A 14,011-nucleotide genomic window follows, 5' to 3' on the forward strand; every position below is an offset into this window, starting at 1 on the left:
CCCATCCCCTTCCCCTGCCGCAGCTGATTCTAAACGTCCTCCATATGTAATAATAGACAGGTACTCACCGGCAGCCTATGGTAATTCACAGGGTAGAACAGGGTACAGCACAGAAACAATATGGCGATCCTCATTGTCTCCAGGGGGTATCTCAGCACCAAGATATGGCCAATGAGATATGAGCTCCAGGTGGATGGAGCCCCCTTATATACCCCAAGGGTGACATCACAACGCCCTCTGTGACATCATCACCCACAACATTCCGTCACATGACATCACCCAGCACCAGCATCATGTGACCCAGCGTAAATAGAAAGTCCTTGTTGCCTATAGCAACTATTCAAAACTAAGTTTAAACTTTTCCAACAGCTAAAGGCGGCTCTGTGATGGCAGTTTCTTCTTGTGGACGGTTGTGATAAATCTGCAGAACATCTACATAACGCGACATGTAGAAAATCCTGTCTTTTCCCCTCTGTTCTTCCTCTGGTGCTACAGAGACGGATAGAAGGAGCTTTTCCAGACCTTACAGTGCACAATATGGGACCTAATCAGTGATAGCCCAGATCTCCTCAGTACAAGCATACCGCCAACCTATGAGGACTAGAAAGAGGGCGAAACCATGCGGCACGCGTAGTCTGACCACGCCCCTATCCACACCCCAAGCTACGCCCATTTACCATGTCTTTATCCCCCGGCAGGAAGAGTTATCAGAGGGGCGGTGGCAGTGAGGGACATTCAGCAGAAACTCGGGACTGCAGGGCATAGACCTAAATCCGGGACTGTCTGCTGTATCCAGGACGGCTGGGACTAGAGATGAGAGGATCGACTCATGGGACTCAGGTCCAGCATCCAGGTCAGTGGTAATTGGTGGCTGGACGGGAGGTCCTGTCGCGGCTTTAGATTAGCCCGGGCTGCTGCAATATCATCTGTGCGTCCTGCTCTTCTCTAGTTGGGACCTGTGGATTATTTTTTGTTCCCTCATTCACAGTCGGACCCTTCAGAACTTTCTCATCTCTGTGTCGTTTCACTATATGACATCTGGCTTTTTTGTGTCTGTAAGGCCGTGTTCACACGTAGCATAAATACTGTGCACCAATCTACACAATAACAATCTCCTCTGGTTATTGCATCTTTGGTGCACTATTTTAGGCTTTTCCCCCTTATTTGATGCATTTTGGTGCAGATGTGAAACCGCGTTTTTAATTGTTTTTTACAGTACAGAAAAGCTTTGATTCTGCACTTAAAAAAGTATCTGCAGTTTCTTACAGACGTTTTTTTATGCTCCACATAGAAGTCTATAGAGGAAAAAAATCACCAAAAGCGCACAGGCTGGGGGCAGGGTGAGGGACACTGAGGGCAGAATGGAGGCATGGGGGGGTCGAATGGGAAACATGGAGGCAGAATGGGAGACATTGGGGGCAGAATGGAGTCACATTGGGGGAGAATGGAGTCATATTGGAGGCAGAATGGAAACACATTGAGGGCAGAATGGAGACATGGGGGGCAGAATGGAGACAGGGGAGAAGAATGGAGACATGGGGGGCAGAATGGAGTCACATTGGGGGAGAATGGAGTCATATTGGAGGCAGAATGGAAACACATTGAGGGCAGAATGGAGACATGGGGGGCAGAATGGAGAGACATTGGGGGCAGGATGGAGAGACATTGGGGGCAGGATGGAGACAAATGGAAACATGGGGACAGGATGGAGACATTGGGGGCAGGATGGAGACAATGGGGGCAGGATGAAGACAATGGGAGTAGGATGTGGGACATTATTACTGTAGGGGCTAATTAAAGGATATTATTACTGCTGTAATGTATTTTATTTTTGAGGATACTGTTTTCTGTGGGGGGTTCATGTTACTGTGCAGGGCGGCACTATATCACTTTTTTTCTTCATCTGGTGTAGTGTAGAAGTTGGGGAAATATTGGGGAATGTGCTCTGTAAGCTGCTCTAGATAACTGTGTTATTTTATGCAGAGACGAGTCCTGGCGAGAAGAAGTGATGGCGGTCAACGATGGATGAAGAGGAAAAGTGGAGATGAAGGACTTCAACTAGAGACATCACCAGTGAGTCAGTGTGTTATCTGTACACTGACACTATACACTGTATACTATACACAGAGCTCCTGTGAATAATGGCACTATTAGTAATGGTAATATTAGTATTCTGTTTTTGTATTAATGCTCAGTATGGTAGTATTCGGTCACTATGTGGTGGTAATATGTGATCTGGTCATGGTGTGGCGGTATTTGTCCCTTGTCCACTACAGGATATTGGCCCCTCATGCCGTCCACATGGAGTTTGTTTACGTCCTCTTGAGACTGTGCTGCGAGATATAGCAAACCTTCTTGTGACGGCACGTATGGATGCCGTCCTGGCAGAGCCAGATCACCTGTACAACCTGAATGGGCCGCCTCATGTTACCCACAATTACCAAGACACAACAGAAATGGAAAACTAGTGAAGTCAGGGAGGAGGAAGAGAGAGGAATTGTCTGTAGCAATGTCATGCTCCAGGATTTGATCCCTTCAGTTTGTGTTCTGTGGTTGGCTTCTCTTTCTGCCGAGCCACAGGACACACACCTTTTCACTGGTTGTTTTGTTCTGCTTTTCTGGCTGCAGCCTGCTTAGCTTTACACATTTGTGTTTTTATGTGGATGCCTATCACATTTTGGGTGCAGCTTTATAGTCTGCGTTTCCTGCTGGTGATAGATTCATTTGGATATTCTGACATTCTGTTGATATTTGGAGCTAGGGTTTTTCGCTTTGCTGTTTATTTGCTATACTTTGCACTTTTCTTCTTTTTATCATTTGAAAATAGGCAGTATATTTGTTAACAGTACTTGCTGTATTCTTTGTTTGGTATTTTGTTTCTTACTTTACTTGCTTTGGGATTATTCCTTTGTTCAGCACACTTCTCTTCTTTTAGATAATTCACACTCTGCTCTGCCCTCTGGTTCTTTAGGAGGAACGTGAAGCAACTTGTCTGCCTTTTAGGTAGTTTAGGCCATAGTTGCCATCTCCTAGTCTGTGGTTAGGTCTATCTCTTCACCGGCAGGTACCGCTGGGGACTGTGTAGTCAAGGTATCTAGTCTGTACAGGAGCAAGCAGGGTCAATTGTAGTTTTTAGTTTTTAACCTATTTTCCCAAGTAAGTTGCTAAACAAGCATAGATAAACTAGGAGTTGTTAGGAGCATTCAGGGTGAGCCACCATTGATAGGGGGCGCCATTGCGTTATCTTAGGGTGCCAACCTCCACCATCATGTAGGGACAGACCAGGGTCAGAGTAGTGCTTCTACCAGTCTGAATTTGGATCTGCCAGGTTCAGGTATTTGTTCCCCTTGTTTGTACGCTACCAATGTACATGGGCTTGTGCAGTCATAATAGGCCACTATCTGCACCATTCCCTCTTTCGGGGTGTCTCGCTGTTCCTCTCCCGGGCTCCTGTTGTCACTTTCATCTGCACCAGAAGAGGTGACATTGATTCACAATCACTTCTGCCCCTAACTAGACAGATCGATGTCCCTGACATTTAAGTGACTCGTGGTTATACAGTAAAAGTGTGTGAAGATGTCGGACACCGTCCCAGAAGACTTTTACAGTTTGTGTCATTATAACATGTATAATGGTTGAGCAATGTTTAATGCTGAATTTAATGTAATATCTCCCATCAGAGCTGCAGTAGATTGGACAACTGGGTAAGGAAGACTTAACAGTCAGCTGGCCCTACAGATGGGAGGAGTGTTTGGAAGTAAGAAGAGAGTAGTGTTGAGCCACCCCCGTAGTGTTCGAGTTCGGTTCGGTTCGTCGAACACCTTCGAACACCGTTAAAACCAATGGCAGGCAAACAAAAACACATAGAAACACATAGAAAACACCTTCAAAGGTGTCCAAAAGCTGACAAACTGCTCAGAAGACATAACTAACACATGGAAAAGTGACAAGTACATATAGTCATGCGAAAAGAAAAGAGGTGGAGGAGTAAAAGGAGGGGGAGACACAGATATAGGCATGTTATGCCCTTCTAAAATCCAAAAAGTGAGAAGCCGACACGGCCAGTCCGTTCCTGCCCGTGCCGCCTCCGTGTCGCCGGGTTTGTGCCAGAGCCGCGGTGGACCCTGACGGCCAGTCCCCCTCTCCCAATACTGGTGCCTGTCCGCTGGTGGGTCGAGCGAGCCCCCCTGTGGTGGAGGCAGCTCTAAGCTTTTTAATTTAAATTGTCTCTCTAATTTGAATGAATACACTTTAAATCCTTTTACAAGGATCTATTGGAGGGCAAGTCTCATGCCAGCAGCCGCGTAATTCCAGCTCCAGTAGCGTCCACTAAAGCTGCTGCAGTTAAAAAGCTTTTATAAGGATCAAGCTCGGCTGTCCACGGCAAGGCGTCCTACCTCCAGTCCCAGCCCCTATGCCATGGGGTGCCTCCTGATGCTCTTCACTGAGTATCCTGTGGTCCCGAAGCATTTCCTTTGAAAAAATTAAGTGTCCAAACTACAGGTGGTGTAGCTTGCTTAACAGCTGGGATAATCCGCTAACTAGCAGACACTGCTACTAGGCACAAAGTATTTCCTGGGCTAGATGCAGTTAAAAATTTGTAATTAGATACTCTCGTTGGATGCTGAGAAAGCATTCCATAGAGTCTCCTGGCACGCCATATATTATTCTCTTAAAAAGCTTGGGGTAGGGGTCTAGGGGACCCTTTCATAGTCAAAATCACGGCCCTGTATCGTAATACGTCACCTATGCTGAAGATAAATGGAACTGTAGCACCCTGAGGGCTCGGTTGCTACAGAGGTATTGCACCTCACCCAGAGGTGTGATATCTCACTCTCAGGTAAGGATGGAGTGTGGATCAGGACCCGACACCTGCATGCATTACACCACATTGCCGTGGGGCAGGGTGACCAATATGCCCCTGAGATGGGCACGACAGTCCCTGTCCCTGGCTGGAGTGGGGGGAGGGAACACTGAGGAAGGGGAACCCTGTAGTGCAGGAGCAGGGAGGAAGCAGTTCCTGGGTGCATTGAGAAGGGAGTATAAAAGGTGGGCACCATCTTAGTTCAGTGCAGAGAAGTCTGAGCAGAAGTGACAGGGAGCAGGGGCTCTGCATGAGCTCTGCTCCGGAGGCAGGCCTAGTAACAGAGGCCCAGGCCTGGAAGAGGGAGAAGGAAGGAAGAGGAGCGGAGAAGGCTCCAGGAACGAGGAACGAAGGGATCCCAGGGGTGCGGATGGGCGAGTCGCCACCGCACGCCCGAATCCACCTGCGTGGAGGGGTCAGGCCAAAGGGGGAGACCGGTCCCCGAAACTAGTGGAGGCGGGAAACGACCCTCAGCTAGAAACCGGAGACTCTGACATTTTATGTGGCGCAGCCCCTCGCTACACCTGCTAGGAAGGCACCACATAGGGTCAGGGAAACTGGCGCCAAGTTTACCAAGAGGAGGCCCGAGGCAGCCGGACAGAAGGGTTGGCAAGAAAGGCCAGACAAAGGACACACAAAGGGGGTCCTGTGAAGCGCTCCAAAGTTATCTGGGAGTTGTCTGAGCCCCTCACCTGGTGAGCACAGTACGACGTGGGCAGCCGTTACCTGCAGAAGTGGTCTGGATAATAAGAACTGTGAGTAAAGGCCCTGGACTGCATCACTGACTCCGTGTCGTTACTGCTGCTGCCCTGCAGCATCACCCCCATCCTCCGCATACACTGCCCTGAGGCTATACTCCCGTGGGGAGTTATGCTACGCTCTGCTGCACCCACAACACCAGCCTCAGCGGTCTGCCCTGCAGCGACGGTTCACTCTGACCGCAATCGACGGGTGGCGTAGTCAGACATTTAAACATCAAAACCACATAAATAGTTCCGCCACTGGTTTGACCGCCCTGAGCCACGGAACCAGGTCGCCGCCACGGAGACTACAACCACCAGCATCCACCAAAAAGGGTCCGGCTCCGGGTGTCCCAAGGCCCAGGGGGCGCGTCAGAACATTTTCATCACCTTTCATAATCACCAATGGGACAAGGCAGGGATGTCCTCTGTCCCCTCTCTTATACATCCTAGTGACGGAGCACCTGCTCTCATCAATTCACCATAACCCCAATATTAGGTGGATTGAGGTGGGAGGCACCGAGTACAAGTGCTCTCTATTTGCTGATGATGTCCTAGTATATATCACTCAATCACATATATCCATCCCTGATGTTATGGCTGAAATAGATCACTTTGTTACATGGTCAAATTTTAAAATCAATGCAGCGAAGTCTGAGGCCCTCGATGTCTCCCTCCCCAAATCCATACAGGATTCCATCCAGTCCAACTTTCCCTTTGCCTGGCCCTCACAGGGTATCAAATACTTAGGAATTCCTATTCATAGAGACCTCTCCCGTCTATGTTATCTTAATTTTGGGCCCTTTATTGAACAACTCCATACAGACCACGGTTGGCAAGTTAGAACTGTAAGATTCACTACGTGAACCACTGGTGTTTTGTGGAAAAGCACATGTACACTGTGTTCCAAATTATTATGCAAAAAGTGTTTAGGAGTGATACGGGAAGAATTTGTTTGTTTGTCAGTTAAACTCATTGATGGTGATGTGTGTCAGGGCTCTTTATATCACTGTAAGCAATTGCAGACACCTGTGCTAATTAGTTTGGCAGGTGTGTCCAATGAAAGGCAAGACTACTTAAGAAGGCTGTCCCACATTATTAAGCAGCCTACATTTTCTGCCAAAATGGGAAAGAAAAAGGATGTGTCGGCTGCTGAGAAGCAACAAATTGTGGAGTGTTTAGGTCAAGGCATGACTACAATCAACATTGTGCGATGATCAGGATGAAGTGTCTTGGCAATCAAGAAGTATGTAGCTGATTCACAGTACACACGTGTGCGTGCTGATAAGGGCAAATTGAGGACTCTTTCCTACAGGCAATTACGTCAGGTTAAAAGAACAGCGGCAAAAAAGCCTTGTCATAGCAGCAGACAAGTTTTTGAAGCTGCTGGTGCCTCCAACGTCCCCCGAACAACAAGATGCAGGGTCCTTCAGAGGTTTGCAGCTGTGCGTACGCCATCCTGTCGACCTCCTCTATCCACTTCACACAAGCAGAAACGGCTCCAGTGGGCCAAACAATACATGAAGACTGATTTCAAAACTGTTTTGTTCACGGATGAGTGCCATGCAACGCTCGATGGTCCAGATGGATGGAGTGAAGGATGGCTGGTTGATGGACACCCCACGCAAACATGGCTACAGCGCCAACAAGGAGGAGGTGGAGTAATGTTTTGGGCTGGAATCATGGGGAGAGAGATTGTCGGCCCCTTTAGGATCCCTGAAGGGGTAAAGATGAACTCCATAATGTATGTGGAGTTTCTCAAACAGCACTTCCTGCCATGGTTCAAGAAGAAGAACCGTGTATTCCACAGCAAGATCAATTTCATGCATGATAATGCACCGTCTCATGCTGCACATAACACATCTGCATCTCTGGCTGATATGGGCATAAAAGGGGACAAACTTATGGTGTGACCCCCATGCTCCCCTGACCTCTACCCCATTCAGAACATCTGGAGCATCATCAAAAGGAGTGTCTATGATGGCGGGAGGCAGTTCACATCTAAGCAACAGCTCTGGGAGGGTATTCTGTCCTCATGCAAAACAATTGAAGCAGAAACCATCCAAAACCTGACAAATTCAATGGACGAGAGAGTTCAGAAGCTCCTTTCGAACAAGGGGTCCTATGTGCAAATGTAACATCACCTAGAATAAAGTTTTGAGTTGAAAACTGTTTGATTTCAGTTTCTAATAACCTGCTAATGCTTATAATTTCAAAAATGACCATTTTTTTGGTCGTTATTAAAATGAATAGGTTGATCGAAGAGTGTGGGGGATCTAAGAGTGTGGCAACCCAGTAGTCAGGATTACTTCGAATTCTGACAATCTGAAGGTCATGTTGCAGGTAGTGCAGCAAGAAGGCACTTATGTGTCTTGCGCATCTCGGAGCCCCAAAATTATTTTCCGGGCTAGATGCAGCTAAAAATTATTATTAATTTTAAATCTGGTGGAGCTTAGTATAGATGGGCTAATAGGATCAGTACTGCACACTGCTACAAAGCCCAAATTATTTTCCAGTCAAGATACAGATAAACATGATTAGTAATTTTAAATCTGGTGGAGCTTAGTATAGATGGCCTAATAGAATCAGTACTGCACACTGCTACAAAGCCCAAATTATTTTCCAGCCAAGATACAGATAAACATGATTAGTAATTTGAAAGGTTAAAACGGTTGGTGAGGTGATTTTAACCAATCATCAAGCTTTTACTCTCCCCAGGATGACACAGGGGTAGAAAAGTTGTTTCGGATCCATGATTTGTTCATCTTTATGAATGTGAGTCTGTCTACATTATCAGTGGAGAGCCGCGTGCGCTTATCTGTCAGCACACCACCAGCAGCGCTGAACACACGTTCAGACAGAACGCTGGCTGCGGGGCATGACAAGATCTCCAAGGCGTAAGTGGCTAGCTCCGGCCATTTATCCAGATTGGAAGCCCAAAAAGAGCAAGGGTCCAGTGACACAGTCATGGCTTCAATGTTTACTTGGAGATACTCCTGTACCATCGTCTCTAGGCGTTGACTATGTGTCAGTCTTCTTGTCTCCTGTGGCCTTGCAAAGGATGGGCTAAAAAAGTGATGAAATGATTCCGCAAAATTGATGTTACCAGCAGATACTGTGTTTCTGTTACGGTTTGAGTGCTGAACACTCGACGGTCCCACGGTTGGCAAGTTGGAAGTGTGAGATTCACTATGTGCACCACTGGTGTTTTGTGGAAAAGCACATGTAAGATTCTGCAACAGTCTCTGCTGATACTCCTGCATGCGTGCATCCCTTTCTATGGCAGGAATAATTTCTGCAAATTTACTTTTGTACCGGGGATCTAACAGTGTGGCAATCCAGTAGTCAGGATTATTTCTAATTCTCACAATTCGAGGGTCATGTTGCAGGTAGTGCAGCAAGAAGGCACTCATGTGTCTTGCGCATCCAGGAGCACCAAGTCCCTGTTGTGTTGGTGGCGAGGTAACAATCATGGTTCCTTCCTCTGTCCTCTCCCCCCAACCTCGCACAACAGAAATGTGATCAAGGTCTCCCTCATCTGATGAGTCTTCCATCAGTTCGTCCTCCACTTCTTCCTGGGCTCCTGCACCTTCCTCACTAGTTTGGCTGATACCATGTGCCCTGGTAAAACCATCTCCCCCACCCTCACATGCCTGCCGCCTTGGTGCTGCCGACCGTCTGGACCTTGCAGATGTTAGCCCTTCCGCATACAACTCCTCCTCCTCTACTTCCTCCACCTCCTCTTGTGCCACCACCTGACTCCGAATTCTGTTTAACATGTGCTCCAGCATGTAAATCACCGGAATAGTCATGCTGATAATGGCATCGTCAGCACTAAACATCTTCGTCGCCATTTCAAAACTGTGCAGAAGGGTGCATAGGTCCCTGATCTGAGACCACTCCTCCAGCGTGATTTGCCCCACCTCTGGATCTCGTTGGCCCAGGCTATACATCAGAACGTATTGCACCAGGGCTTGTCGGTGCTGCCACAGTCGCTGCAACATGTGCAGAGTTGAATTCCACCGGGTAGGCACATCGCATTTTAGCCGGTGAAGTGGCAGGCCCAACGACTTCTGTAGAGATGTAAGTCGCTGAGCTGCGGGATGCGAACGGCGGAAGTGAGCACACAGCGACCGTGCCCTCTGCAGAAGGCCATCTAGTCTGGGATAGTGGGCTAAAAATTGCTGGACAACCAGGTTCAACACGTGAGCCATACAAGGCACGTGTGTGACATTGCCCCGGCGAAGGGTCACACCCAGGTTTGCAGCATTGTCGCACACGGCCTTCCCTGGTTTCAGGTCCAGTGGAGACAACCATTCATGAAATTGGTTCTCCAGAGCTGTCCACAACTCCTCAGCTGTGTGACTCACATTTCCCAGACATTTCAACGTAAAAACCGCCTGATGATGTTGAGCCCTACTGCCAGCATAGTAAGGAGTTGTGCAGGATCCCTTCTGCGCAGTTAGAAAGCTTGTGGCATGACCAGACAGGCTTTGGGTGCAGGTGGAGGACCGAGAGGAGGTTGAGGAGGCAGAAGCAGTGGAGGAACTTTGAGATAAAGAGGATTGACGCACAACTCGTGGGGACTTGGACAGCAGCCCCTTGTCCTGCTGTCACCATAGTTACCCAGTGCCCAGTCAGCGACATGTAACGCCCCTGTCCATGCCTACTCGTCCAAGTGTCTGTGGTGAAATGCACCCTGTCACACACAGAGTTTCTCAAAGAAGCGGTGATGTTGTGTGCGACATGCTGGTGGAGCGCAGGCACACCTTTCTTTGAGAAGGAGTGCCGACTGGGCATCTGGTACTGGGGCACTGCGACGGACATAAGGTCTCGAAAATCCTCTGTGTCCACCAGGCGGAAAGGCAGCATTTCTGTTGCCAAGAGCTTGCAGATGGTGAAATTCAACCTCTTAGCTTTCTCATGGCTGTAACGGGTCTGGGAGGCGGAACCTCTGGGCTACAATACAAGGGGGCGGTCCTTGTGAGGGAGCGGGTGGCGACCAGGCAGGCAGTCACAGCAGGTGACCAGGACAGTCTCTGGGTGTACGGGCAGGAGGTCACGGCAAGTGATCGGGGCAGTCTCTGGATAAAGGGTAGGTACGACCTGTGATGGCTGAACCTCCAGGTAGGCTAGCAAGGCAGATGGAGACTGTGTGCTCCCAGGTGAGCAAGCGGGAGTCTCTGGAATAGCAGGTGGTCACAGCACGTGACGGCGGAGCCTCCAGGTAGGCGAACAGGCAGGTAACGGAGAGGCACTCCCAGGTGAGCGGGCAAGAGTCTCTGGAATAGCTGGTGGTCACAGCACGTGACAGCGGAGCCTCCGGGTAGGCAAACAGGCAGGTAGCGGAGAAGCGCTCCCAGGTGAGCGGGCAAGAGTCTGGAGTAGCCGGTGGTCACAGCACGTGACAGCGGAGCCTCCGGGCAGGCAAGCAGGCAGGTAACGGGGAAGCGCTCCCAGGTGAGCGGGCAAGCTGGTCCATAGACAGACTGACCGGAGCTGTAAAGCAGACCGTCGGACCTCAGGCAAGCAGGCAGGTAGCTGAGGTGCGCTCCCAGGTGAGCAGGCAGGCTGGTCCTTAGACAGACTGACAGGATTAGTAAGGCAGACCGTCGGACCTCAGACTAGCAGGCAGGTAGCAAGTAATCAGGCAGGAATCTGACAGGTAACTGGCAGGTAACTGGCAACGGGACCTGAGGGCTGAAGCACAGGTGAGACACAGGTGCAAACAACATTGCTCGGGCACCTCCATTTTGGAGGAGGTGCCTTATATATGATGAAGTCCTCCGGCCATTGGCCGGGGACTCCTTAGGACGGCGCGCGCGGCCCCTTTAAGAGGAGGAGAGCGCGCGCGCCCTAAGCACAGGGGCCGGGAAGGAGCGCGCGCTGAGAGCAGAGCGGGAGGAGGACGCCGGGAAGGAGCGCGCGCTGACAGCAGAACGGGAGAGGGACGCCGGGCACGGGGCAGAGCGGTGAGAGGAGCAGCGTCCCTGCCTAGCAGAGGGCAGGGACGCCGGCACTACAGTACCCCCCCCTTTAGGCCCCCCCTTTTTTAGGCCAGACAGAAATTTAGCTAGGATGAGAGGGGCATGGATGTTCTCCCGGGGCTCCCACGTTCTCTCCTCAGGACCAAACCCCTTCCAATCTACCAGAAAAAAGGTCTTTCCTCTTACCCTTTTGGTGGCAAGAATGTTCTCTACCTCAAACTCGTCCTCAGCAGAAACCGGAGCAGGAGGCGTACCTGTAGACTTGAAAAAAGAGTTAAGTACCACAGGTTTGAGGAGAGATACATGGAAGGAGTTAGGGATCCGTAAGTTGGCCGGGAGTTTCAATTTATAGGCCACCGGGTTGATCTGACTGATGACCTCCAGAGGTCCGATGAACCGAGGCCCTAACTTGTAAGAAGGTATCTTGAGTCGAACATATTTAGATGAGAGCCAGACCTTATCTCCTGGACGAAATTGAGGAGGATCCAGGCGTTTTTTGTCAGCGTGTCTTTTCATCCGTTCGGACGACTGAAGGAGTGCGGATCGGGTACTCTCCCAAATGGAGGAAAATTTGCTAACGAGAGATTCCGCAGCCGGGTTGTCCACCGAGGTGGAGACAGGAAAAGGAATCCGAGGATGCTGACCAAAGACTACAAAAAACGGGGATTTGGAGGAGGATTCGCTCTCGTGATTATTGTAAGAGAACTCGGCCCATGGTAGGAGATCCACCCAGTCAGAATGGTGGGCATTAACGAAGTGCCGGAGGTAACTGGTCAGGTTCTGATTGATCCGCTCCACTTGACCATTGGACTGTGGGTGGTAAGCGGAAGAGAAGTCCAGGGTGACGTCTAGTAGTTTACAAGTGGCTCTCCAGAAGCGTGAGGTGAACTGTACCCCACGATCCGACACGATGTGGAGGGGCAGGCCATGAAGACGGAAGATGTGACGAATAAAGTCTCTAGCTAGCTCGGGTGCAGACGGGAGGCCTGGCAGGGGAACGAAATGAGCCATCTTGGAGAAGCGGTCAGCGACCACCCAAATGACCGTACAACCGGCAGAGAGTGGGAGGTCAGTTATGAAGTCCATTGCAATATGCTGCCAGGGGGCAGCAGGTACTGGGAGCGGAAGGAGGCGACCAGCTGGCAGATGTCTTGGAACCTTGTTGCGGGCGCAGGACACACAGGCAGAAACAAAGTCTATTACATCCTTGTGCAGGGTAGGCCACCAGTAGTGCCGGGAAATAAGCTGGAGGGTCTTCTTCTGACCAGCGTGGCCAGCCAGTTTAGACGAGTGACCCCAGTGAAGGATCTTCTCCCGATCAGGTACTGATACGAATGTCTTTCCGGGAGGAAGACGATTTAGACTCACGGGAGCCACCTGCATTACTCTGGCGGGATCGATGATGTGTTTCGGATCTTCCTCGAGATCGGACACTAGAAAGGATCGGGACAAGGCGTCTGCTTTGACGTTTTTGTCAGCCGGGCGAAAATGAAGAACAAAATCAAAGCGAGCAAAAAACAAGGACCACCGGGCTTGGCGCGGGTTAAGTCTCTGGGCATGCTGGAGGTAAGCCAAGTTCTTGTGGTCAGTGTAAATTATTACCGGGTGGAGAGCCCCCTCGAGCAGGTAACACCACTCCTCCAATGCCAGTTTGATGGCCAATAACTCTCGGTCTCCTATGGAATAATTGCGCTCTGAGGAGGAGAAGAGTTTAGAGAAGAAGCCACAAGTTACCATCCTCCCGGAAGATGATTTTTGAGTAAGTACCGCTCCGGCTCCAGAGGAGGAGGCGTCAACTTCCAGGAAGAACTGCTTGTTGCCATCTGGGCGATGCAGCACCGGGGCGGAAGAGAAGGCCTGTTTTAGGGAAAGAAAGGCCTCCTCAGCTTCGGGTGGCCACTCTTTGGGATTAGTACCTTTACGGGTGAGCGCAGAAATTGGGGCCGTCCGGGAAGAGAAGTGTGGTATGAAGAGGCGGTAGTAGTTGGCGAAGCCCAGGAATCGCTGAATGGCCTTCAACCCCTCCGGTCGGGGCCATTTCTCGATGGCAGACAGTTTCTCAGGATCCATTTGTAGGCCGGTCTGAGAGATAATGTAGCCCAGAAACGGAAGCGAGGTCTGCTCAAAGAGGCACTTCTCAAATTTAGCGTAGAGATGGTTCTGCCTGAGCCTGAGCAGGACCTGACGAACGTCCCTCCGGTGAGTCTGGAGATCCGGAGAAAAGACCAAGATGTCGTCCAGGTACACCACTACGCAGGAGTAGAGAAGGTCCCGGAAGATGTCATTGACCAACTCTTGAAAGACGGCAGGAGCGTTACAGAGGCCAAAGGGCATTACCAGATATTCATAGTGGCCGTCCCGGGTGTTGAATGCCGTCTTCCATTCATCCCCCTGACGGATACGAACCAGGTTGTACGCCC

This window comes from Phyllobates terribilis, unplaced genomic scaffold (genome assembly GCF_046119375.1).
Source record: "Phyllobates terribilis strain yellow unplaced genomic scaffold, ASM4611937v1 Scaffold_69__1_contigs__length_7402412, whole genome shotgun sequence".
Lineage (NCBI taxonomy): Eukaryota > Metazoa > Chordata > Amphibia > Anura > Dendrobatidae > Phyllobates > Phyllobates terribilis.